The sequence below is a fragment of the Ursus americanus genome, chromosome X (genome assembly GCF_024610735.1).
Source record: "Ursus americanus isolate L20-20 chromosome X, mUrsAme1.1.p, whole genome shotgun sequence".
Taxonomy (NCBI): domain Eukaryota; kingdom Metazoa; phylum Chordata; class Mammalia; order Carnivora; family Ursidae; genus Ursus; species Ursus americanus.
In genome coordinates this window covers 64,096,566-64,121,508 of record NC_142164.1, presented here as the reverse complement: position 1 = coordinate 64,121,508, position 24,943 = coordinate 64,096,566, and the positions used below count along the sequence as shown (strand labels likewise).

Genomic DNA, 24,943 nt, shown 5'->3' with positions numbered 1-24,943 from the left:
AAATGTACTAAATGTCACTGAATTGTACACTTTAAAATGGTTCAAATGGTAAATTTTATGGTTTATGTATTTTATAACAATTTAAAAAATAAAATGTTGACAAAAATGGGGGAGGTCATAGACATATTGGGGCCCTGACCTAACATTTGAATATTTTGATTACCCTGATAGAGAGAAGTCCAGCAGCTTCCAGCCATTCCAGCTACCCCAGCTAAGGCAACAAACTAGTGACCAAAACTATCTTGGACTTTCCAGCCCTAGTCAAGCTCCTGGTTGAAAGAAGCTGCATAAGTGACTCCAGACAATGCCACATTAATCAGAACTGTCCAGTTGAGCCTAGCCAATCCACAGAATCATGAGAAATAATGAATTGTAGATATTTAAGCCAAAAAAAAAAAAGAAACATAATGTAGTCCCAAGTGATTTGACAGCACATCAAAGTTTACTCCTCCAGAAAGGACGAGATAGGAAGAGACTGTAGCTCACCTCTTAAAAAGGAACTCAACAAATAAGCATAAACTTGAATAAAATAATCCACCAGAAGTTGACCTGGTCCCAATTCTGAGTAGCATAGGCAATCAGTAGTGAAAGAAGAATGGTCATACTTGCCACTCAGAGCCATATACATTTTCTTATCACCTCTCAGATTAATTCTATTCAAATTGGGATATTTGACTGTTTCACATTGTTTTGTTGTTGTTGTTGATACCTACCAATCTAGTATGCTAATAGACTAGGTCAGTGGTTCTCAAAGAGTGGGTAGGTCCAGCAAACCAGCAGCATCAGAATTATTTCAAGTTGTTTGCATTGGGTTACTTTCTCTGCAATGATAATAACTGCCATCATATGTTGAACACATATCCCATGCAAAAGCTTTAAATATATTATTCCACTTGATGCTTACAAAAGGCATTACAAGTAGTCTTCATCATACAGATGCAGAAATCAATCTCAGAGATGTGAAGTGATCTGCCCAGGACCACACAAACTGGAAACGGAAAGTACTGACATTTGAGCCTGATCTGTCTTAATGTCAGAGTCCATGATATAAGCACTACTTCTTATCGTCTCTAAAGACTTATCCTATCCCATGGGTGCCAACCACACCAAACTGCCACATAAGGCCCTACTGTGGATTCTTAAAGTCAGGAAGTAAAAAAAAGACAAAGTAAGATCTTAAAATCAGAGCTCCCAACTCCATCTTTTTAAAACATAATTCTATCTTGCCTTGTCTAAGAATGCTTCCTTGGAGATCCAAACCAAAATTAATTTTTGATTTTCCCATACTTTTACAAAGTTTGTAACATGTGACACAATCATCCTAGCTTAACCCCCTAGCCTTTTGCGATTTAATGCTGTATGCTCTGTATGCCAGCTCGGTGTAACAGAAAACAAGTGTTACATAAAGTTTTTTCAAAAATGGCTTTCACTGGAGTGCCTGGGAGGCTCAGTTGGTTGATAGGCTGATTTGATTTCAGCTCAGGTCATGATCTCAGGGTCCTGGAATTGAGCCCGGTGTCAAGCTCCAGGTTCAGTGGGGAGTCCGCTTGAGGATTCTCTCTCCCTCTCCTTCTGCCCCTCCCCCAGCTCGTTTCCCCCCCCAATAAATAAATAAATAAATAAATAAATAAATAAATCTTTAAAAAATGACTTTCATCTTCAACAAATGGTATTGGGAAAACTGGACAATTGCATGCAAAGGAATAAAACTGGACCACTTTCTTACACCATACACAAAAATAAACTCATGAAGGATTAAGACCTAAATGTGAGACCTGAAAGCATAAAAATCCTGGACCAAGGGTGCCTGGGTGGCTCAGTCAGTTAAGCGTTTGGCTCAGGTCATGATCTCTGGGTAGTGAGATTGAGCCCTGCATCAGGCTCTGTGTTGGACGTGGAGCCTGCTTAAGATTCTCTCTCTCTCTCCCTCTGCCCCTCCCCACCCCCCACTCATGCACGTGCTCATGCTCTTTCTCTAAAAAAATAAAATAAAAAATAAAAATATTTTTTAATTTAAAAAATAAAAATATTTTTGGGGCGCCTGGGTGGCACAGCAGTTGGGCGTCTGCCTTCGGCTCAGGGCGTGATCCCGGCGTTCTGGGATCGAGCCCCACATTGGGCTCCTCCGCTATGAGCCTGCTTCTTCCTCTCCCACTCCCCCTGCTTGTGTTCCCTCTCTCGCTGGCTGTCTCTATCTCTGTCAAATAAATAAATAAAATCTTTTAAAAAAATAAAAATATTTTTTAATTTAAAAAATAAAATAAACAATTTTTTTAAAAATCCTAGAGGACAGCACCTCTTTGACATTGGCCATAGCAACATTTTTCTATATATGTCTCCTGGGGCAAGGGAAATAAAAGCAAAAATAAACTTTTGGGACTACATCAAAATAAAAAGTTTCTGCACAGTGAAGGAATCAATCAACAAAACTGAAGGGAAGCCTATTGAGTGGGAGAAAATATTTGCAAATAACATATCTGATAAGGGGTTAGTATCCAAAATATGTCAAAAACTGATAAAACTCAACACCTCCCTAAAAAATGGAACTCTTGCACACTGTTGGTGGTAACGTAAATTGGTACAGCCATATGAAAAACAGTATGGACAGTCCTTTAAAGATTAAAAATAGAGGGGCGCCTGGGTGGCACAGCGGTTGGGCGTCTGCCTTCGGCTCAGGGTGTGATCCTGGCGTGGTGGGATCGAGCCCCACATCAGGCTCTTTTGCTGTGAGCCTGCTTCTTCCTCTCCCGCTCCCCCTGCTTGTGTTCCCTCTCTCGCTGGCTGTCTCTCTGTCAAATAAATAAATAAAATCTTTAAAAAATAAAAATAAAATAAAAAAAAATAAAGATTAAAAATAGAGGGGCGCCTGGATGGCGCATTCAGTTAAGCATCTTCCTTCAACTCGGGTTATGATCCCGGGGTCCTGGGATCAAACCCTGAGCCAGGCTCCCTGCTCAGTGGAGAGTCTGCTTCTCCCTCTCCCTCCACCACTCCCCCCTGCTCATGCTCTCCCTCTCTCTCTCTCTCTCAAATAAAGAAATAAAATATTTTTTAAAATTAAAAATAGAATTACTATACAATCCTGCAATCACACTTCTGGATATATATATACAAAGGAAATAAAATATGCTTCTTAAAGAGATATCTGCACTCCCATGTTCACTGTAGCATTATTACACAATAGATAAAGAAAATGTGATTGTATATATCTGTGAACACACACAACACATACATTATTCAGCCATAAAAAAGAAGGAAATCCTACCATATGCAACAACATGGATGAACCTATAGAGCATTACACTATTTGGAATAAGTCAGACAGAGAAAGACTAATACTGTATGGTATCACTTACACGTAGAATCCAAAAAAAGTCAGATTCTTTGAAATGGAGAGTAGAATGGCAGTTGCCAGGGGCTGGGGTAGGAGAAATGGGGAGATGCTGGTCTAAGGATACAAACTTTCAGTTATAAGATGGGTATGTTCCAAGGATCTAATGTACAGCATGGTGATTATGTCACTATAGTGGACTGGAGCTCCTCTCTCCTGCCTCCTAGGACTCCAGATTTTGGAGTTTCCTATCCATTTCAAATTCTGTCTTTAGACAAACATATTTCTAGCATTGGCCTCCTAGTCACAGTATACTCCAAGTCCCTGAACGCTAGCTCAGGTCTAGACCTAGTAGGCAAACCCAAAGAACACTTTAATGAAGTTTCACTTAAGTCTTCTTGTACTGCAAAAGGGTTTTTTCTAATTAGTCAAGTGGCTTTAAGCATAAATTCCCTGGAAACGTGATAAACTTATGCTCTCACACGCAGAAATCCTTTTCCATTTTCTTTTTTTAAAGATTTATTTATTTATTTATTTATTTATTTATTTATTTATTTATTTATTTGAGAGAGGAGGTGAGGGGCAAAGGGAGAGAATCTTCAAGCAGACTCCCAGCTGAACACAGAGCCTGATGCGGGACTCCATCTCACGACTCATGAGATCATGACTTGAGCCGAAAGCAAGAGTCGGAGGCTTAACCAACTGAGCCACCCAGGCGACCCTCCATTTTCAAAATAAGCAAAACCAAAACCATTTGCAAGCCTTAAAAACACCTTTCCTTGACAACTTACTTCCTGCTCCACCTTTTTTGATGCTCTTTAGCATCATTCATTAAACATATCATTAGTTGCAAGAGTAGCCCTTCTGCTTAGAATTGAGTGGAAATAAGAGTTAAATGAGTTTCAGGTGGCTGGGTGGCTCAGTCAGTTGAATGTCCGACTCTTAGTTTTGGCTCAGGTTGTGATCTCAGGGTTGTGGTCTCAGGGTCATGAGGTCAAGCGCCAGTTCAGGCTCTGCACAGGGTGGAGTCTGCTTGGGATTCTCTCTCTCCCTCTCCTTGACCGCTCCCCCTGCTCCCGTTTTCTCTCTCCCTCTCTCTCAAATAAATAAATATGTTTTTAAAAAGAGTTAAATGAGTTTCTCATGTCAAATTTTTTGAGATTATTATAGATTAATTGGCATGAGGTTGTGAGACATAATACAGAGAGACCATGTGCCATTTACTAAGTTTCACCCAATGGTAATATCTTGCAAAACTTGGTAAAATATTACAACCAGAAAAAGATGCTGACATAGTCAAAATACAAAATATTTCCATCTCCTGAAGAATGGCTCCTGTTGTCCATTTCTATCCATAGCCACCTTCTTGCCCTACCCCCTCCACACACATCCTGAGCTCTGGCAACCACTAATCTGTTTTCCATTTCTATAATTTTGTCATTTCAATAATGTTATATAAATGGAACCATACAGTATGTAACTTTTGGGGATTGGGTCTTTTGCTCAGCATAATTCAGTGGAAAGTCATCTAAGTTGTCATATCTATTAATAGTTCATTCTTTTTTGTTTTAAGTCATTCTTTTTCTTTTTAAGATTTTATTTATTTATTTGACAGAGATAGAGACAGCCAGCGAGAGAGGGAACACAAGCAGGGGGAGTAGGAGAGGAAGAAGCAGGCTCATAGCGGAAGAGCCCGATGTGGGGCTCGATCCCATAACGCTGGGATCACGCCCTGAGCCGAAGGCAGACGCTTAACCGCTGTGCCACCCAGGCGCCCCTCAATAGTTCATTCTTATTACTGCTTAATAGCATTCCATGTTATGGATGTGTCACAGTTTGTTTAGCCATTCACCTGCGGAAATAGACCTGAATTGTTTAAAGTTTTTGGCTATTAAGAATAAGGATGTTATGAACGTTCATTTATAGGGTTTTATGTAACCAGAGTTTTCATTTCTCTGGGATAAATGACCAAGAATTAATTTGCTAGGTCATATGGTAGTGCATGCTTAGTCTATAAGCTGCCGAAGTGTTTTCCAGAGAGATTTACTATTTTACATTCCAACTGCAATATATAAGTGATCCAATTTCCCTGAGCCTTCACAAGCATCTAGATACTAGTTCTTTGTGAGATATGTAGTTTGCAAATATTTTCTCCTGATCTGTAGCTTATCTTCTTTATAGGGCCTTTTGCTGAGCAAAAGTTTTAAAATTTGATGCTGTGTAACTTATCAGTATTTCCTTTTATGGTTCATACTATTGGTGTCAAATACATGAACTCTTTGCTTCATCCTAGAAGTCCAAAGGTTTTCCCCTATGTTTTTCTAAAAGTCATATAGTTTTGCATTTTACAATTAATTTTGTGATCCATTTTGAGTTAAGTTTTATAAAAGATATGAGACTCAGGCAAGGGTTCATTTTGCTTATTTATGTCCAATTGTTCCACCTTGGGGCGCCTGGGTGTCACAGTTGGATGACTCTTGGTTTCAGCTCAGGTCATGATCTCAGGGTCTTGACATCAAGGCCCACATCGGGCTCCACCACGCTCAGCGTGGAGTTGGCTTGAGATTCTCTCTTGCTCTCCCTCTGCCCTCCCACTTGTGCTCTCTCTCTCTCTCTCTCAAATAAATAAAGAAATCTTTAAAAAAATTTTTTTTATAAAGTTTATCCTCACTCCATTGAATTGCTTTTGCAACTTCAACAAAAACCAATTGTACATATTTGTGGGTGTCTATTTCTGAGTTCTCTATTCTCTTCCACTGGCTATCTCTCTGCCCATACCATGTTGTTCTGATTACTCTAGATAGATAGTAGGCATGTATCAGGTAGAAAAATTACTCGTAGTCTATTTTAGATATTCTAGTCTTCTGTGAAACATGTGGTTTGCTTCTGTCCTTCCATATGAATTTTAGAATCATCTTTCTATGTCTACAAAATGTGCTGTGATGTTAATAGGAATGTTATTAAACCCATAGATCAGTTAGAGAAACTTGACATATTTACTATGTTGAATTTTCTAGTTCATGGGCATGGTAAGTCTTTCCAATTATTTAGGTCTTCTCTGCTTTTTTTCATCAATACTTTGTAATATTCAGCATACAGATTCAGTACGTGTTTAATTAAGTTTATACCTAAATATTATTTATTTTCTTTGGGGTGCTTATAAATGCTAGAGTGTTTTAAATTTAGTTTCTACATATTTATTGTCAGTATATAGAAATTCAGTTGATACTTGTATGTTGACTCTGTGGTCTGATGCATTGTTGAACTCATTAATTCTATGAGTTTTTTTTGTAGATTCCTCGGGATTTTCACATAGACGATCATGTCCTCTGGAAAAAGAGACACTTTTACTTCTTTCTTTCCAATTAGAAAGCCTTTTATTTCTTTTTCTGGCCCTACTGCAATGGCTTGAACTTCCAGTAATATATAAAATAGGAGTGATAAGAGCAAACAACATTTCCTTTCTCCCATTCTTAGGGGAAAATCTTTCACTATTAAGTATGTCATCTATAGGTGCTTTTGTAGATGCTTTTTTTTTTTTATCACATTGAGAAAGTTCCCCTCTATTCTTCATTTTCTGAAAACTTTTATTGGAACTTGGTGATGGACTTTATTCTGAAGGCGTCAGAAAAGTATAGAACAGGTTTTTTTTTTTAAAGATTTTATTTATTTATTTATTTGACTGAGATAGAGACAGCCAGCGAGAGAGGGAACACAAGCAGGGGGAGTGGGAGAGGAAGAAGCAGGCTCATAGCAGAGGAGCCTGATGTGGGGCTCGATCCCAGAACGCCGGGATCACGCCCTGAGCCAAAGGCAGACGCTTAACCGCTGTGCCACCCAGGCGCCCCAAGAGGTTTTTTTTTATCAACAGATTTCAGTGCTTGGGGTGAATAATCTGGCATTTCTGCCAAGATGGACTGATTATATCCAATAATGGGTCAATATCCAAAATATGTAAAGAACTTATACAACTCAAAACCAAAAAAACCCAAATAATCCAATTAAGAATGGGAAGAACACATGAATAGACATTCCTGCAAAGAAGACATACAGATGACCAACAGACACGAAAGGATGCTCACATCACTCACCATCAGGGACATGCAAATCAAAACCACAATGCAATATGACCTCACACCTGTCAGAACAGCTAAAATCAAAAATACAAGAAACAACAACTGTTGGAAGGATGTGGAGAAAAAGGAACCCTCACACACTGTTGGTGGGAATGCAAACTGGTGCAGCCACTGTGAAAAACAGTGTGGAGGTTTCTCAAAAAAATTAAAAATAGAATTATCATATGATCCAGCAATTCCACTACTGTGTATTTACCCAAAGAAAACAAAAACACTAATTTGAAAAGATATATGCACCCCTATGTTTATTGCAGAATTATTTACAATAGTCAATTTATGGAAGCAACTCAAGTGTCTATTGATAAACGAATGGGAAAAGAAGATGTGGTAAGCACACACGCATGCACACACGCACGTGCACACACACAGAGGATTATTACTTAGCCATGAAAAATAAATGAATTTACAGAAACATGGTTGTACCTAGAGGGTATAATGCTAAGTGAAATAAGTCAGTCGGAGAAAGACAAATGCCACAGGATTTCACCCATATGTGGAATTTAAGAAACAAAACAAATGGACAAAGAAAAAAGAGACAAACATAAAAACATAAAAACAGACTTAAATATAGAGAACAAACTAGTGGTTGCCAGAGGAAAAGTGGGTGGGGGACAGTGAGTGAAATAGGTGAAAGGGATTAACAGTACTATCATGATGAGCACTGAATAATGTATGGAATTTTTAAATCATTATATTGTACACTTGAATATAACACTATTAATTATCCAGAATTTTTTATTTAAATTCAATTAGCTAACATATAGTACACCGTTAGTTTCAGATGTAGTGTTCAATAATTCGATAGTTGCATGTAACACCCTATACTGGAATTTTAAAAATAAGTAAATATATATGTATATATTTTTAAAATATGGACTGATTGGAAGTAAACAAGGTAGGAAGCTGCTAACTTTTCTTGTGGTCATCCTCTCCTTTCTAGTACTACTCTTAATGTCTTTATTAAGACCATAGATTAATGAGGAGGGCTCAGGAAGTTAAAATCTGACAGAGAGGAGAAGGTAATAAGCACCCTTAGAAAGGGAAGTAGCCATTTTTAAGCCGCCTACAAGGTAAAGTACAAGCTTCTTTGCCCATGAAAGGCATTCATGACTGGATCTTAGAAGCTCATCTCCTATTTCAGTAGCAGCAAATTGAGATAACAGATTAGACACTTGGTGGAAATAGCCATGAGAATACTAGAACCTCAAGTTACTCACAGCTCAGCTGGTAAGACAGTCTACAAAATTAACTATAATATTATGCAAAAAAGAAATAAATGCTTCCCTTTTTTTAGGGGGGAAACCCTCCCTTCCCTCATGCCATTTTGCGCTCTGGCACACTATCCAACCCAGCCAATGTCTCATGTTCCAGAACCTTTCAGACATTTCTTCAGCCCCAACTCCTCTATTAAATTGTATCCACCCTTTCTCCACGATTTCCTCCAGCCAAATCAGAGAATTTGAATAGAGCTAAGATTTTGATGACTAATCATGAGTTAATAAGTTTGTCTACCACTCTCAGATAAAATATTTGCATTTTGTAACTTTTTTAAAATTAAGCTCTACACCTAATGTGGGGCTTGAACTCATGACCCCGAGATCAAGAGTCGCATACTCTACTGACTGAGCCAGGCAGGTGCCCCCAAAATATTTGCATTTTGGCAAAACCTGATTGAGGTGGAATTCCAAGTATAGGCACTGTATATGTGGCTGCCTATTCTTCCCATATATAGGGCTAACCGTGTAATACAGGATGGTATGCCACAACCACCTGGCTCTGGGAATCATGTTGAAGTCAGGTAACTCTCCATCAGCTTGCTATAACCAGTAGAGGGATTGATTGGATCACAGAAAGGACCAAAGCTAGACTGTTAACTTGATGTTTGACTTAAGTGCACAGACACTTTCATTTCTGGGCTTCTCTGTGGTGCTCCCTGCCCATTGAGCCACACAGGCAGCAATGTTCTGGACTTATCCCTGTCTGCAGAGTTTCAGGAAAGATTTTTCTGACATTATCTTTATACGATAATGGAATGGAAGGCTTTGTCTTCTACAAAATGGATTTCAGGTAGGCACCAGGGCTTTCTGGGCTGCTCTGTGTCACTCCTATACTCCCATCACAGACAGGCTCAGCCTCCATCACAACTCTGGTAGCCAACTACCCAACATACAATGTCAAAACTGGAAAGTATTTTAATGGTTACTGAATACACTTTTTCCTTTCACAGACGGGGAAACTGAAGCCAAGACAAGAGCAATGGCCTTCCCAGGGTCATGCAGCAAATTCTATCAAAGCTGGAACAGTGGTTTTCCTATTTCCCCTTATACTATCTTCTTTGCTGCTTGCATTTCTGTGTGGTACTGAGAAAGTTCATGTTTCTTTTGTCTCTAACCCCCTGCCTTCATTCTAGTTTTCAAGACCCTAGGCTCCAATGCATTTATTAACTAGCCCCAGATCAGATGCCGTCTTCTATGCAAATACTCTTCTTCCTTACTCTCTGCTTACTCTTATATATTCCACTTACTCAGCTCGTGCCAAAGACCACAGTTTTTTGTCACCTATCTGAGCTGGACAAAGTTTTATGGTAATGACCCTAGGAGCTTTAGAGCCTGTCCAATCAAGGACCAAAACCATGAATAAGACAGGCCTTGGGGCTCTGAGTTTCCAGCTTATGCTCTTTCTGTCTTTTTCACTTATCACCGACTTTTCACATATATGTGCTTTCTACTTCAGCCAAACCTTGCATTTTCCTAGTTCTATGCTTTTACATGAAATGTGCTCATTTCAATATAAAGTCCAATTCAAGTCTTACTTCTCCTTGAGCATTCTCTGATGATCACATCATGAGTAATTGTTTCCTTCTCTTGACTCTTCTAGCATTTTAAAAATTATTCCTAGTTGGGGCACCTGGGTGGCTCAGTCACTTGAGCAGCCAACTCTTGATTTCGGTTCAGGTCATGATCTCAGGGTCCTGGTATCAAGCCCTGCCTTGGGCTCTGTGCTCAGCAGGGAGTCTGCTTCAGGATTCTCTCTCTCCCTCTGCCTCTGTCCCCTCTCAAATAAATAAATAAATCTTTAAAAATTTTTAAATAGCATTATTTCTAGGATGCTTACAGTGCTGTATCTTTGAAAGCAGGAGCCATGGTTTATTCATATTTGAATGTATCCTTGGCTCCAGTCCCGGTGGCTGGCACAAAGCAGGAACTCTTTAGTGAAGAAATGGTTCCCAATCTTGGGCTCCTGTGGCCACTGTCTGCAGTCATTCTGCGTGGTCTTTTCTGTATTGACACCGCTGCTGCTGAGGGGCCTGATAGGCCAGCCTAGAGGCTCCTGGTACTGTGTGCCTAGATCCATTCCAAGCCACCACGGGAGGTGCTCAAGACCATGGATGTTGCCATTGGGCTCACTTCCTGCTTCCTGTGTTTCCTCCTGCCATTGGGCTGGGTCCTGTCACATCTGGAGAGCTACAAGAAGTGGGAGTGAAGGGAGCTGTCCTGTCCCCCACCCTGCGACCTGACCACCCCTGGCCTGTCCTGATCATGTCTGCTGCATTCTTGACCAGTCCTCTCTGGATCATGTCCTTCAATTACAGTGACCTCTTCTGCAATCATGACCTCTTGATTTCTCCATGGTGACATCCTGGGACTACATATATCAGTTTATAAGGCCCTCCTGGTAAGGTCCTCCTTGTAACAATAAAGTCTATTAAACCTTGGGAAAAAATAAACAAATGGACCTTATTCAACATCTTTCCCTTGTTATTTCTTACCAGTAATGAAAATTACTTTTCCATAAAAATAGCATTTCAGTCAAACTGACAGCCTTACTAAGATAGTGGTAAAGCTATAATGTATTTTATGGAAAAACAAGATACAATTGCCATTTAATGGCTCCTCTTTTTCCATCCACTTATTTGGGAAAATATCAAAATTTAAGAGCCAAATACTACCCTTCATAAATGCACACATATACACACATTTACAGAAACTTAGCTGTTACCAGGCTAAAGAATGATAGCAATATTCTGCCTTGCATATCCCAGAGAATTTAAACTGGGAGGAGTGGTAGGCAGGGGAAAAACAGCTAAGAAACAGAAGCAAGACAATGCAACAGGGGTTTGGGGGAATGGGGAAAAGATGACTTCAGAACCACTAGCCCATGATGCTGAGTTGTTTACCAGTTTTGGAAAGGAGTCCCTTGGGATCGTCTTGAGGAAAAGAAGAGATGAACTCAAATGAAATCTCAGAAGTAAGGTCATACCTTTGGCTTTAGAAATAAATGAATAATTTGGAAAAGAGAAAAGAAGACCTAAAAAGCAACCACAAGTGGGGTGTTCCCTAAAGTACTGAGCAATAGCGACAATTTCAGGGGACCTAATTCTACCCTTTCCAAGCTAAGGGAAGATGTAGTCTGATGGAAAGGCATCAGAATGTATGAAGGGATGGATCCTCTCAGAGGGTTTCTGCTTCCATAAGAAACAACCAATAAGAGCAGAAAACCACAATCTTGGAAAGTTTAGTAATAGAGGAAGAGAAAGAAAAATGCTCAAATTCTCAGCTCACCATTTCTGACTTTTCAGATATGGATAATAAATGCCCTGCTCTTAGAGGTCAGGGCCTTTGTGTATGTTGGTGAACTTGGTGTGAGAAATGAGCCTCCTCCTGTGTTTTTCCCCCATCGCCTCCATTGTTGCGTTTCACACTGTTAGTGCTGCCACCTCCCACTGACCCAAGCGTTGTTGTTGGCCCTGTCAACCAGGCTAAATATGCCTGTGGTGCACCTCCTGACATAGCTCCTGGGAAGTATCAAACATACTCTCTGCCAGAGAGCTTGGAGTAAATACCATCCAGGTCACTGGGAAGCTACATAATCCCTTCTGGGATTCCACAGCATGTCACCCCTGTTGGCTACCAGCACCACAGGGATGTTGGGGCTCAGTTGATCGAGTGGCTATTCTGGAACAAGGGTACATGAGGTCATAGCTGTCATAGTCAGTGACAGAGTAAACACAGACAAAGCCATCAGCCCAGGAGAAGGAACAATTGATTTGTTCAGGGAAGATGACAACATTACTGTTCTCTTGCATATAAAAAGAACGTGAGGGAGAGAAGTAAAATGAAATATGGTTGGGCTCCAGAGAGATGCCCCTGGAGGAGCATGATTCTGGCCTGGAGTTCTTATAGGCAAAGTTGTCCAGATACCTGAGTTGGAATATTAGAACTGAAGGTAGGGGCATCCTGGATAGGAATAGTAGGAGGAAGAAAATCTAAGACAAAGCCAAGTTTATCCTTACTGCTTTAAAGAAGAGAAATACCTGACAGGTCCATATTACATGTTCTTACCTACTCTCCACCTCTAAATTCCTTGGCTGAGGGGGTTTAGAGGTTGTTGCTGGTCTGAACAAACACTAAACAAATTCTTCTCTGGAAAGTTATGGCTACATTTACAAATGGAATATTTTCCACCACTAATTCTCTGATAAGGTTTATAACATTTTGGAAGCTTTTGAGACAAATCCGAAGTAGAAATCTCTACAAAAAACTGCAGACTCCGGGCAGCTGGGTGGCTCACTTGGTTGGGTGTCTGGCTCTTGGTTTCAGCTAGGGTCATGATCTCAGGGTCATGGGTTTGGGCCCTGCGTCAGACTCTGCGCTCAGCGAGGAGTCTGCATGAGATTCTCTCTCTCCCTTTGCTCCTACCCCCACTCGCACACACTCTCTCTCTCTCTAAAATAAACAAATCTTTAAAAAAAATCCTGCAGACTCATCTAACTCATTTTCTCTTGTTTCACTTCTTGAGAAAATGTCTGAATAGAGATTCATTCCTGAGTGTGCCAGTGGGCACCTCTGAATTCTGGGATGCCAGCCTTTAAACTCTTTCTGTCTCTGTCTCTGTCTGTCTGGTCTGTCTTCTCTCTCTGTCTCTCTGTCTCTGTCTCTCTCTCTCTCACACACACACACGAACACACATACTTCTGAGCTACAGTGGCTCAAATGTACAGCACTTGCTCTGGGACCAAAACTTTAGAGCTCCTTCCTCAACACTTCTCCCTCCTTGCTCTGCATCTCCCCTCCTACTCTTGGACATTTACTTCAGCACTTCTCCTATCATTCTACCCTACTAACTTCCCACACCTGCACCCACACCCACTTACTCCTTACTTTCACTCACTCCTCTTCTCTTCCTTATCTTTTCTATCCCTTACTTTCCCCCATTTCAAAATCCCAAATCTCTAGCCCTATGTGGGAGCTGACTTGAATAACAACTTTTCTCTTCATCAGGAAAAGATTAATCTGAGAAGAAAAACAAACATATTCCAAACTCATTCTCCTCTTCTTCTATTTTCTCTCCTCCCCATTCCTTCTTCAGGTTTCATTTAGAAATGGCATTATTTGCAGGGCACCTGGGTGGCTCAGTTGGTTAAGCATCTGCCTTCAGCTCAGGTTGTGATCCTAGAGTCCTGGGATTGAGCCCCTCACTGCTCAGTGGGGACCCTGCCTCTCCCTCACCCTCTGCCCTTCCCCCTCTCATGCTTACTCTTACTCTCACTCTCTCTCTCAAATAAATACATAAAATCTTAAAAAGAAAAAGAAGTGGCATTATTTGCTAAAATCAGCATTGTGGCATCAAACACTGAGGATCAATCAAGTCTTTTGGTGAAAAATGTGACCTACCCACTCAAGCTAAATGAAGAAATAGCTGAAGAAACAGAAATCAAGGACAGTTGAACACTCAGACATGCATCTCAACTTTTTTGATTAATGAGTAATGGGTAAAGCCTTTAATGGGTAAATTAGGAGGTAAGCCTGGAGAAAAGTATGAAGTGAATTGGGATTCAATAGGAATTGTAATTTCTTTATATGTCTGTGAACAATATACTGAAAGTCTTGGAGCTTATTTTGTCTTTTGTAAAGTGAAGTGCACCATTTTTATATTTTGCGGGGCAGGCATAAGGGATAAGCAATGCCAAGAAGGTTTCAAACAGGAAATATCTCCTGCTATCCATCTGGAATCTCTGGTCTTCCTGTGCAGTTCTCAACCTTAATATTGAGGTATCTTGGCCTCCATAGGTGGCTTTCAACTCACTGTTATACTTACTGTAGTTTCAGAACTTGTTCTTCCAAGGGCATGTCCACTAAATCCCTTGGGAATCAAGCCATAGGAAGAGTTATATAGGGCAGAGTCACCCTCCCAGGTTGTGACAAGAAAGCCTCTCTCCTTCTTCATACTGGGCACTTGGGGCCTTGACAGGCAAATGAGTCTTGCTGGCACCAGTGTGACATACACACAGGTTAAAAAAAAAAAAAGAATAAGGGGACTGGTGAAAACAGCTCTTACATTGAAAGGCATAAATGGGGTATCCTGAACCTCGAGATAGATCTGTTCTCCCCCATGGAAAGCCAATGGAAATATAAGGCACCTAATCAACAGAGCAGAGGTCAAGATTCACTGTCATTGTAGTAGAAAACATAGATCAAGGAATCAAGAGACATTTGCAGTTCTAAAACTTGCTGTGTAACTTTGGACAAATCATGTCCATAATCTGGAACTCAGTTTCTTAGATCAGAATTGGGGGAACTGGACACATAATCTCTAAGAGTTTTAGATATGAAATAGCTAAGTGGAAAAATGGCTCATAGTCCATTCATTAATAGCCAGGAAATGGGTCAGGTTTTAGATGTCAAGTAAATAAATCAGGGTTGGGGTAGACCAGGTGCCTGAGAGAGATGCATGTCTCAGGAAAGGAGAGATGCAAGGATTCAGCTTCACCTGCTTTCTAATTTTTCTGAAGACTCACTTCTCCTTTCCTACCCAGTGCCACCAGCACCCTGCTTTTGGTCTAGTCTTCGGGGTGGACACCTGGCTATCCCTTAAGATGTAAGGTCAGGCTGATACTTTTCAAAATGTATCCAGATAATTGGGATCCCCATGGACCTGTCACAGAAAATTCAGTGGATCTTGGTGCTGTAATCAGCCCAGAGTCAAGGTCCAAGGGAGGAAAATTTCATAAGCGAGAGGGCTGGCTGAGCCTGGCTGCAGTGAGTCTACTGCTCACTGCCCTTGGGAATTCAAGTACAGCACCTCTCTTGTCTCTTGGCAACACTTCTTCTACCAGCTTCTGGCAGCTTGCTATGGTACCAACCTAGAAAACCTGAGAAAAATAACTCTTGGAGCCAATGTAATCACTTCCTAGAAAAATGACTGACATAACCCATAGAGTTCCAAGAAAGCAATGCTATGTATAACTTAATTTAAGATTCTTTTCCCCATAACCACATACACTATACTTTTAATACACATGTATATACATATTAGACACATATTTACATACAGCAGATAAAGACACAAATAGAGGAGGGAAGTGTGTGTGTGTGTGTGTGTGTGTGTGTGTGTGTGTGTTCTGTCTTTCCTAGATAGCCCTTTCTTTTTTTAAAATAATTTTTATTTTGTTATATTAGTCACCACATAATACATCCCCAGTTTTTGATGCAATGTTCCATGATTCATTATTTGCGTATAACACCCAGTGCACCATGCAATATGTGCCCTCCTTAATACCCATCACCAACCTATCCCATTCCCCCACCCCCTCCCCTCTGAAGCCCTCAGTTTGTTTCCCAGAGTCCACAGTCTCTCATGGTTCATTCTCCCTTCTGTTTACCCCCCCCATTCTTCCCTTCCTTCTCCTACCAATCTTCCTGCTATTTCTTATGTTCCATAAATGAGTGAAACCATATGATAATTGTCTTTCTCTGCTTGACTTATTTCATTTAGCATAATCTCCTCCAGTCCGGTCCATGTTGCTGCAAATGTTGTGTAATCGTTCTTTCTGATGGCTGAGTAATATTCCATTGTATATATGGACCACATCTTCTTAATCCAGTCATCTGTTGAAGGGCATCTCAGCTCCTTCCACGATTTAGATATTGTGGACAATGCTGCTATGAACATTGGGGTGCTTATGGCCCTTCTCTTCACTACGTCTGTATCTTTGGGGTAAATACCCAGTAGTGCAATTGCTGGATCATAGGGTAGCTCATTTTTTAACTTTTTAAGCAACCTCCACACTGCTTTCCAAAGTGGCTATACCAACTTGCATTCTCACCAACAATGTAGGAGGGATCCCCTTTCTCCACATCCTCTCCAACATTTGTTGTTTCCTGCCTTGTCAATTTTTGCCATTTTAACTGGTGTAAGATGGTATCTTAAAGTGGTTTTGATTTGAATTTCCCTGATGGCTAATGATTTTGAACATTTTTTCATGTGTCTGTTAGCCATTTGTATGTCTTCATTGGAAAAGTGTCCGCTCATATCTTCTGCCCATTTTATGATTTGTTTATTTGTTTCCTGTGTATTGAGTTTGAGAAGTTCTTTGTAGATCTTGGATACCAGTCTTTTATCTGTAGTGTCATTTGCTAATATCTTCTCCCATTCCGTGGGCTGCCTCTTAGTTTGTTTGACTGTTTCCTTGGCTGTGCAGAAACTTTTTATCTTGATGAAGTCCCACAAGTTCATATTTTCTTTTGTTTCTCTTGCCTTTGGAGATGTGTCATGAAAAAATTTGCTGTGGCTGATGTCAAAGAGGTTGCAGCCTATATTCTCCTCTAGGATTTTGATGGATTCCTGTCTCACATTGAGGTCTTTCATCCATTTGGAGTTTATCTTTGTGTATGGTGTGAGAGAGTGGTCAAGTTTCATTCTTTTGCATATAGCTGTCCAATTTTCCCAGCACCATTTATTGAAGAGACTGTCTTTTTTCCACCAGATGTTTTTTCCTGCTTTATCAAAGATTAGTTGCCCAAAGAGCCGAGGGCCCATTTCTGGGTTCTCTATTCTGTTCCATTGGTCTATGTGTCTGTTTTTGTGCCAGTACCATGCTTAGACAGCCCTTTCTGACTAAAAATAAAAAAAAGTATACTTTTGCCTTACCTCATTCTTACTCTTTCAGGCGATTTTCTCCTCTAACTTCACATCATTGGATGGATTTTCTAGGGAGGGAGACCCATGGAGATCTGGGGAGATTGCCCCTCCATTAGAAGATATAGACTTGAATGCCTCACCTCTTTTGATGGTTTGGCTTCATGTGAAGTATAGACACAAAGGCTAGAGAGAAAGAAGAGGAATAAAGTAGAGGAATTTCAGGATGGGAAGGGGAAGAGGGTAGAAGAGGAACTAAAGGAAGTTTATAAAAACTTCTCCACAAGGCATCTGTTCCCTGTTTTTTGAGGAGGGTAGCAGTGAAAAAAGCCTCAGGAGCTACACTCATCAGTATTGGCCTCATATTCTCCAATAAAATGATCAGTGAGAAAACAGCACCAGAGCTGTACAACAAGGTAAAGACAACTCTTTATGCTACCCTGCCCTCCTCTTGACTTCCCTCTTTAGGAGCCCTTGCAGAGAAGTCAGTTTCTGGCATTGATGGATTGCCTTGTCTGATGCTGAATAGATCTTTGTTCAATCTAAAGACAGGCAAATTTTGGAGAATGGTGATTATCCTAATAAGTTCTTAGCCAAGCTCCAGGATAGAACAGAATCAGTAGGGAAAGCTATACATCTCTCCTCCATGGAGAACCGATGCTTGGAGTTGGAGAGCATTACTGAGTTGGAGCCTTGTTTGCCCCAGGCAGCTGAACTACCTGTAGAGTTTGGAAGGGAGGCGCTGCTATTTAATCTTTCAGATCTACTGCCCCCTGGACCAGGCTCAACTACTTACACTCCCCCTTTCAGCCCCAACCCCCCCACCTGTGAGTTTCCTGCACAAATAACCTACCCACAGGCTCTGGGACCTCACCACCAACTTCAACCTGATTGGTGCCATCCTTCTCAGTAAAATTCTTTTGCCTTCTCCCCAGAGCCCTTCCCCCCCCAGCAGCCAGGCCTTTTAGTTGTTCATTGTGTGGTGAGGAGATGTGACCCTTGGATTCCATTGCCCTTTGTCCCCCTACCCCAAATACACATATTCATAGGGCAATCCCTACCTAGCTTCCCCCTGGCACCACAATCTTCATGCTTTTTTTGGGTGGGGTAACCAGGATGGGATACTCTGCAATAGGCACTAGGTGAAAGTTGGTAGAAAACTAAGAAATGGCTGAGGGCCCCATGACTGCAGAGCAAAGGGGTCAAGGGGCGAAGATCTCTTAGAGATCCTCCGTACTGCCACGGCCATTTCCTTCCTCAAGTGTCACTTCTTCACTTTCATCTTCTATATCAAATCCCTCTCCCCTGTTTGCAGCAGCAGGGGATCAAGGAGGTATCAATTGGTCTTCTGCAACAGTCGTCCTCTTCTCTGACTGATGGCAAAGTTGCAAGGAAAAAGTATTTTTATCCAGTGAAAGCTGTCTCTTCTAAGTCTGAGCCAATCCAAAGTTAAGTTAGGTTGTTCCCAAGACCAGGGAAAGGAGGGAATACTGGCATGAGTAACAAAAAAATAAACTGTCAGTACTCTACCTTCCTCACCCTAAGTTTAAATATAGAATGTCTCAGTTGAAGGGCAATTAGGGATCCAAATCTAAATCCTTTATTTCTATAGTTAAGGAAACTGAGACTCAAAGACATACTCTCACTTGCTGGGCAGAATATTCAGGATGGGGTATTTGGAAATAGACATGAGGTACTGGGGAATAGGCATGTGGAAAGTCAGGGTCAGAGCTGGGGCTAAAATTCAGGTTTCCAGTTTTCTTATCCAGTATGGTCCTCATTGCCACTGCTGGACTCCACTTTCTTTAAGTGAAAAATTTGCAGAGTTGGAAAGGGATTAGGCTGTGTGGGTGCCAATTGGTCAAGAAAGAAACAGAAGAGCAACAAAGTAACTTTCTAGGGTGAACTTTTGGGTAAGTCTTTTGACTTCTGAGGTTTAGTGTTCAGGTTTACTGTTGCCCCGATTTTTAAATAAAAATGTCATCATATGGAGCATACATTCTCTAGTTGTCCATAGTCTCTACAACTCCCTACTGTCTTCTCTCTGCTAACTTAATTTATTTATGTTACTTCCCTGGCCCCTGGAAAGTATTTGATTGGCCAACTAGAGTTATTTGAGGGCAGGGACTAGGTCAAATTCAATATCTCTTTATCACCAAATAGGAAATGGTAGGGAGAAGGCATTAGGAATTCCCATCCAGATACCTCAAGGTATATCTTTTTGTGACTACCTGTCACAACTCTTAAAGACTACCCTTCACCTTCATTTAAAAAATTTTTTTAAAAAAGATTTTATTTATTTATTTATTTATTTATTTATTTGACAAAGAGACTGCCAGCGAGAGAGGGAACACAGCAGGGGAGTGGGAGAGGAAGAAGCAGGCTCCCAGCGGAGGAGCCCAATGTGGGACTTGTTCCTGGAATGCCGGGATCACGCCCTGAGCCAAGGGCAGACGCTTAACGACTGCGCCACCCAGGCGCCCCTAAAAATTTTTTTCATCTGGATACAAATTGTGTGTGTGGAGAGAGGCTGACAGAAAAGGGAATGGAGGAGACAAGGAGTGATTTGTTTATTAAGAGCCCTCCTTTCTCATGAACCTAGAAGACATTATGCTAAGTGAAAGAAGCCAGACACAGAAGGACAAACATTACATAATACGATTTATATGAGGAATCTAAAATAGTCAAACTCATAGAAGCAGAGAGTAGAATGGAAGGTGCCAGGGGTTGAAGGGAGGGGGAAATGGGCACAAAGTCTTAGTTATGCAAGATGAATAAGTCCTAGAGATTTACTGTGCAGCATAGTGCACGATACAATAGTTAACAATACTGTATTGTATTTGCTAAGATGGTAGATCTTATATTACCTTATCACAAAAAAATAATAAATAAGAGGATGGGAAGAAAGTTTTAGAGGTGATGGATATGTTTATGGCATAGACTGTGGTGATGGCTTCATGGGTGTATACTTATCTACAAACTTATCATGTTGTATATATTAAATATATACAGCTTTTTGTGTGTCAATCATACCTCAAAAAATAGTTTTTAAAAAATGGTGAATAAGGTGGGGGGGAGGCAACTGACCTCTTTCCTCCTGAAATTCCTACCTGGGTTTCTTGTTGTGGTGATGGTACAGTCAAAGGCCATACCTATAATCTGAGCCACACTGCTTAGCACAATAACAATATTCTAACTATGTGGTACTTTAGTTTGGCATTTTACCCTTTTTCACATGTGTAAATACTCTCACTTATCTGGACTACTATGTAACCCTGTGAGTTAGATGGAACAAGGAGGAGGAAACATGTTCAGAGAGGTTATTTGTCCAAGGTCATGAATACGTGAATAGTCAATAGGCCCCCAGTTCTACTCCTGACTTCTCATCTGATCCTTTCTTCTATACTAAGCTGATATTTTTCTGGAAGGGTTTCATTTGTGAGTATGCCTTATCTTCACAATGAGTCTATGAATTTTTGGAAGGCGCGGATCATGTATTACTTATATCTGTATGCCTTGAAGCATCAATCACAGAGTCTTGCATGAGGCACTCAATACTTTTTTTGTGGTTAATTGATTAGCCAGTATATCCACTCTGTCCTTCTCCCAATACTGGATATCATTTATCTGTAACTTCTAAGTGTCCATGTTTAACCTTTCATTTTAATAAGCCTTTGCTAGGTGTGAAAATACATTTGCAGGGGGGCACCTGGGTGCCTCAGTGGTTAAGCGTCTGCCTTCAGCTCAGGTTATGACCCCAGGGTCTTGGGATCGAGCCCCACATCAGGCTCCCTGCTCTGCTGGGAGCCCGCTTCTTCCTCTCCCACTCCCCCTGCTTGTGTTCCCTCTCTCGCTGGCTGTCTCTCTCTCTCTCTGTCAAATAAATAAATAAATAAAATCTTTAAAAAGAAAAAAGAAAGAAAATACATTTGCAGGGCACTGTGCTAGGCCCTACTCTGGAAATTAAAGCTGGAAGTAAGATAGGGTCTCTGTACTCAATTAACTTAAAGTTTTGTCAGGGGTGACTAAAGGCAAGAGAAATAGAGGGATAGAAATGAGGGAAAGGTCCTGGGACCCTGTCTACTCTCTTTCATTCCAAACATCAGGTTGGGCCCATTTGTGCAAGTTACTATGATAACAGGACAAGTTTTAAGTTTCTATTAAAATTATTGTCTTTCTAGAAATGAACTTTTTTAGATCTAGGCTTTGTCTTTCCTGGGGAACGGAAGCGGGGGATTAAGAGAAGACATGGCCTCAAGTTAGCGGTATAGTTTCCTCAGGACAACCTGGCCAAATTTACTATAGAGATAGATTTATTCTTCTGAGAGAAAAATTTGACCCTGTTGTAGTTATTCTATCTAAAATAGCTACCTAGGGGTGCCTGGGTGGCTCAGTTGGTTAAGTTTCCCACTCTTGATTTTGGCTCAGGTCATGATCTCAGGGTCCTGAGATTAAGCCCTGCATTAGGCTCCATGCTCAGTGGGGAGTCTACTTGAGATTCTCTCTCTCCCTCTCCCTCTGCCTCCCCTGCACATGCTTGCTCACTCTCTCTTTCTCTAAAAATAAATAAATAAATAAATAAATAAATAAATAAATAAATAAATCTTTAAAAAATTAATTGAAATAGCTACCTAGATGGGGTGCTTCATAAGCAGTGGATACATTCTTCTCTAAGACGCCTCAGTGTCCTTTACAAAGTAATTTAGCACCACTTTCACTCCCCTCTCCTGACTCTGATCAATGGATTAACCAAGTCTTAGCTGAGCACTGAGCCAGGCATATTATAGCAAAGAGAGATTTAAAAATTTAGACTCTTAAGCCCTTGGTGATCTAGAGGAAGGAAAGACTAAAGTGAATAAAAAACAGGTTTCACCCAAAGCAGCTGTATTCAAAGAACAAAATGAGGAGTACTGATAGTTAATATTATAGTTCAGAGAAGGGAAAGATTGCTGTGGTCACAAAAGTTTTCAAGACTTAAGTCTTAAAAGATGGGTAAAATTTAGAGTGGTGAAGAAGGGAGGTGGGCAAGGGCAGCCCAGGCAAAAATAAAGATACACAGAATGAGTATGATGCGATACTATGTAAAACTGGTTTTAGGTGAAGTAGAGAGAGGTTAGTAAGAAATGAGGCTGGACCAGACATAGGTACAAAGGAATAGTTTGATCTAGCTGAAGAGCTTGGACTTTAATCAGGAAGCAATGGCAGCAGTTTGGTATTTACAGCCTCGATTGCACTGTCACTTCTGTATGTTCCAGCTCCTCTACCGGATTCTAAGCTACTTCAAGATGAGAATGGTATCCTATATCCTAATACCTCTAGGGCGCTTAGTAGTGAAAATGAAAGGACCAGAGAAAGGAAGGAGGATTTCGCAGTTTGTTTATTAACTGAATTCATTTTGCTTGTGGCCAAACGTTAAATTAGGTATGAGAGACAGAAAGAGGTCCCACTATCCACTTGAAAATTCAGGATAAGTGAAAAAAAAACTGAAAATTTGAGTTGAATGTGAGGGAGAGAGAGCGAGACAGAGAGGTCCTCTGCCTTTGTATGAAATCAAGGCCTCTTGAGGGAATGACGTGTCCTTGAGGAATTCAAGCTTTGCTCTCTAAGTAAAGGTGATAAGAGAGGTCTTATGACTTGTTCTCCTTGGGCATTTGTAAACTGTTATGCAAAGTTATTTGTAGGGCAAATAGCCTTTGTCAAACCTCTAAAATTATATTTTGTACAGTCTCTAACTTAAAAATGATTGGTTCACAAATGACAGTTTCATACAGGCATCTACCATCATCTCTGCTCTTCCCCTTCCTTACTTACCTCCCTCTTCTCCAAGGCCCCTGAGGCAACTGGCAGTTGAGCCATTGAGAAACAAATAAAGTGAATTTTCAGAAAATCTGTGAGAGGAAGGGACAAAGATGAACTTAGGGGACATAAAGAAGGTAGGAGTAGGCTCCCAAATAGGTCTTGACCTCTGCCCCCAAATATTTTTCATCAGATGGCCTGAATTATTCTCATAAATTGGTTACAGTGCCTGAAAACAAACTATATGAAGTCATGTTTAGATTAATAAGCACCTTCTTTCTATGTATACAAACATCTCTAGGAGAGTTATAGCAGCTCCTAGACTTTTATTTATTAGTATAGCTGTGTCAAATAATGGTCCATTTCCTACAGGCTAATAATTAGCTTACTTTGCCCCATGACACATGAATATTAGGATATCTGGGACTGGGAGTTTGGGTTCTGGTAGAGAGGGTTAGTCACTTTGTGAGGCCCAGCAAACTTTAGTGGTATGATAGGCAGAAATTTAAGATGGCCTCCTAAGAAACCTGGGTTCCTCATGTACACACACCTTTTATCAGTTATTTGATCAAACACTAATCTAGTGCTGCTGTGAATAGATTTTGCAAACGAAATTAAAGTCCTAAATCACTTGACCATGAAATAGAGAGATTTTGTGGGTAGGCCTGATCTAATCAAGGAGATCTTTCTTTAAAAGTAGAGTTTTCTCCAACTAGTGGCAAAACAGGAAGTCAGAGATTTGAAGTACTAGTGGGATTTGATGCATAAGAAGTTTTTTGTTGTTGGTTTGAAAATGGAGGAGGATAAATGGAAAGGAATGTGAACAGCTTCTTGGAGCTGAGAGTAGCCCCTGATTGACAGCTTGCAAGAAAATGGGGACCTCAGTTCTGCGTATGCAAGGTACTGAATTTTGTTAACTTGATTGAGGTTGGAAGAAGACCCTGAGGTCCAGATGAAAACTGCAGCCCTGGGCAATACCTTTATTTTAACCTCGTGAGACCTGAGCAGAGGACTCAGCTAAGCTACACCAGACCTCAAACCCATGGGAACTTGCAAGCTAATAAATGGCTGTTATTTTAAGCCACTAGGTTTGTGTTATTTTGTTATGTTAGCAATAGAAACTAGTACCTAGGTAATCTCCTACGATGAGCCTGAGGGGTTTTTTGGCACTCAAGGGTCTGGAAAGAGGAGCCCTATAAACCAAGGGTTACAAAAAGCAAATTTACTTATTTGAATATTTTGTTAATGGACTGGCTCTCTGCTCAAGAAAGGGAAGGTAACTCCCTTCCATCCCTCTCCCTATACTCCATCTCATGAACAGGACCTTCTTCTTCTAAGACCCAAGGTTCAGATCAGTCCTGTTATTGCTATGGTTCAGTTCTACAAAAGTTAAATAGATTTCAACAGTCTGGCCTGAGAACTTAATTACTATGCATAATGTTGTTTCTATGGGAAAATTCATTCTGAGTTCCCAAGAACTTAACCAAGTTTTTGGAACAAAATCCATTCATTCTAAAAATTGACTGTACTCATTTTAATGGAATATAAAGCCATAAGCCAAGGGGATATGTATATACATATCTATATGTACATATACATATATATTGTTCAAGGCACCTGAGCGCTGTTATTTGGGAGGGTGAAGGGGAGAGGAGGAACCAGTCTTTTAGCAAGGCTGTATATAGTGAAGCATATCACGAATCTAGATCCTAGTTGCCTGTGTTTCTTTTTATTTTAATTTTTAAAAATATTTTATTTATTT

The 24,943-nt window shown here is 40.5% G+C and overlaps 1 pseudogene; it reads left to right on the top strand.

Annotated features, from left to right (window-relative positions):
• Positions 1 to 10,627: 10,627 nt before the first annotated feature.
• On the top strand, positions 10,628 to 10,960 carry LOC123786249 (cytochrome c oxidase subunit 8A, mitochondrial pseudogene; annotated as a pseudogene).
• The last annotated feature ends 13,983 nt before the right edge of the window (positions 10,961 to 24,943 follow it).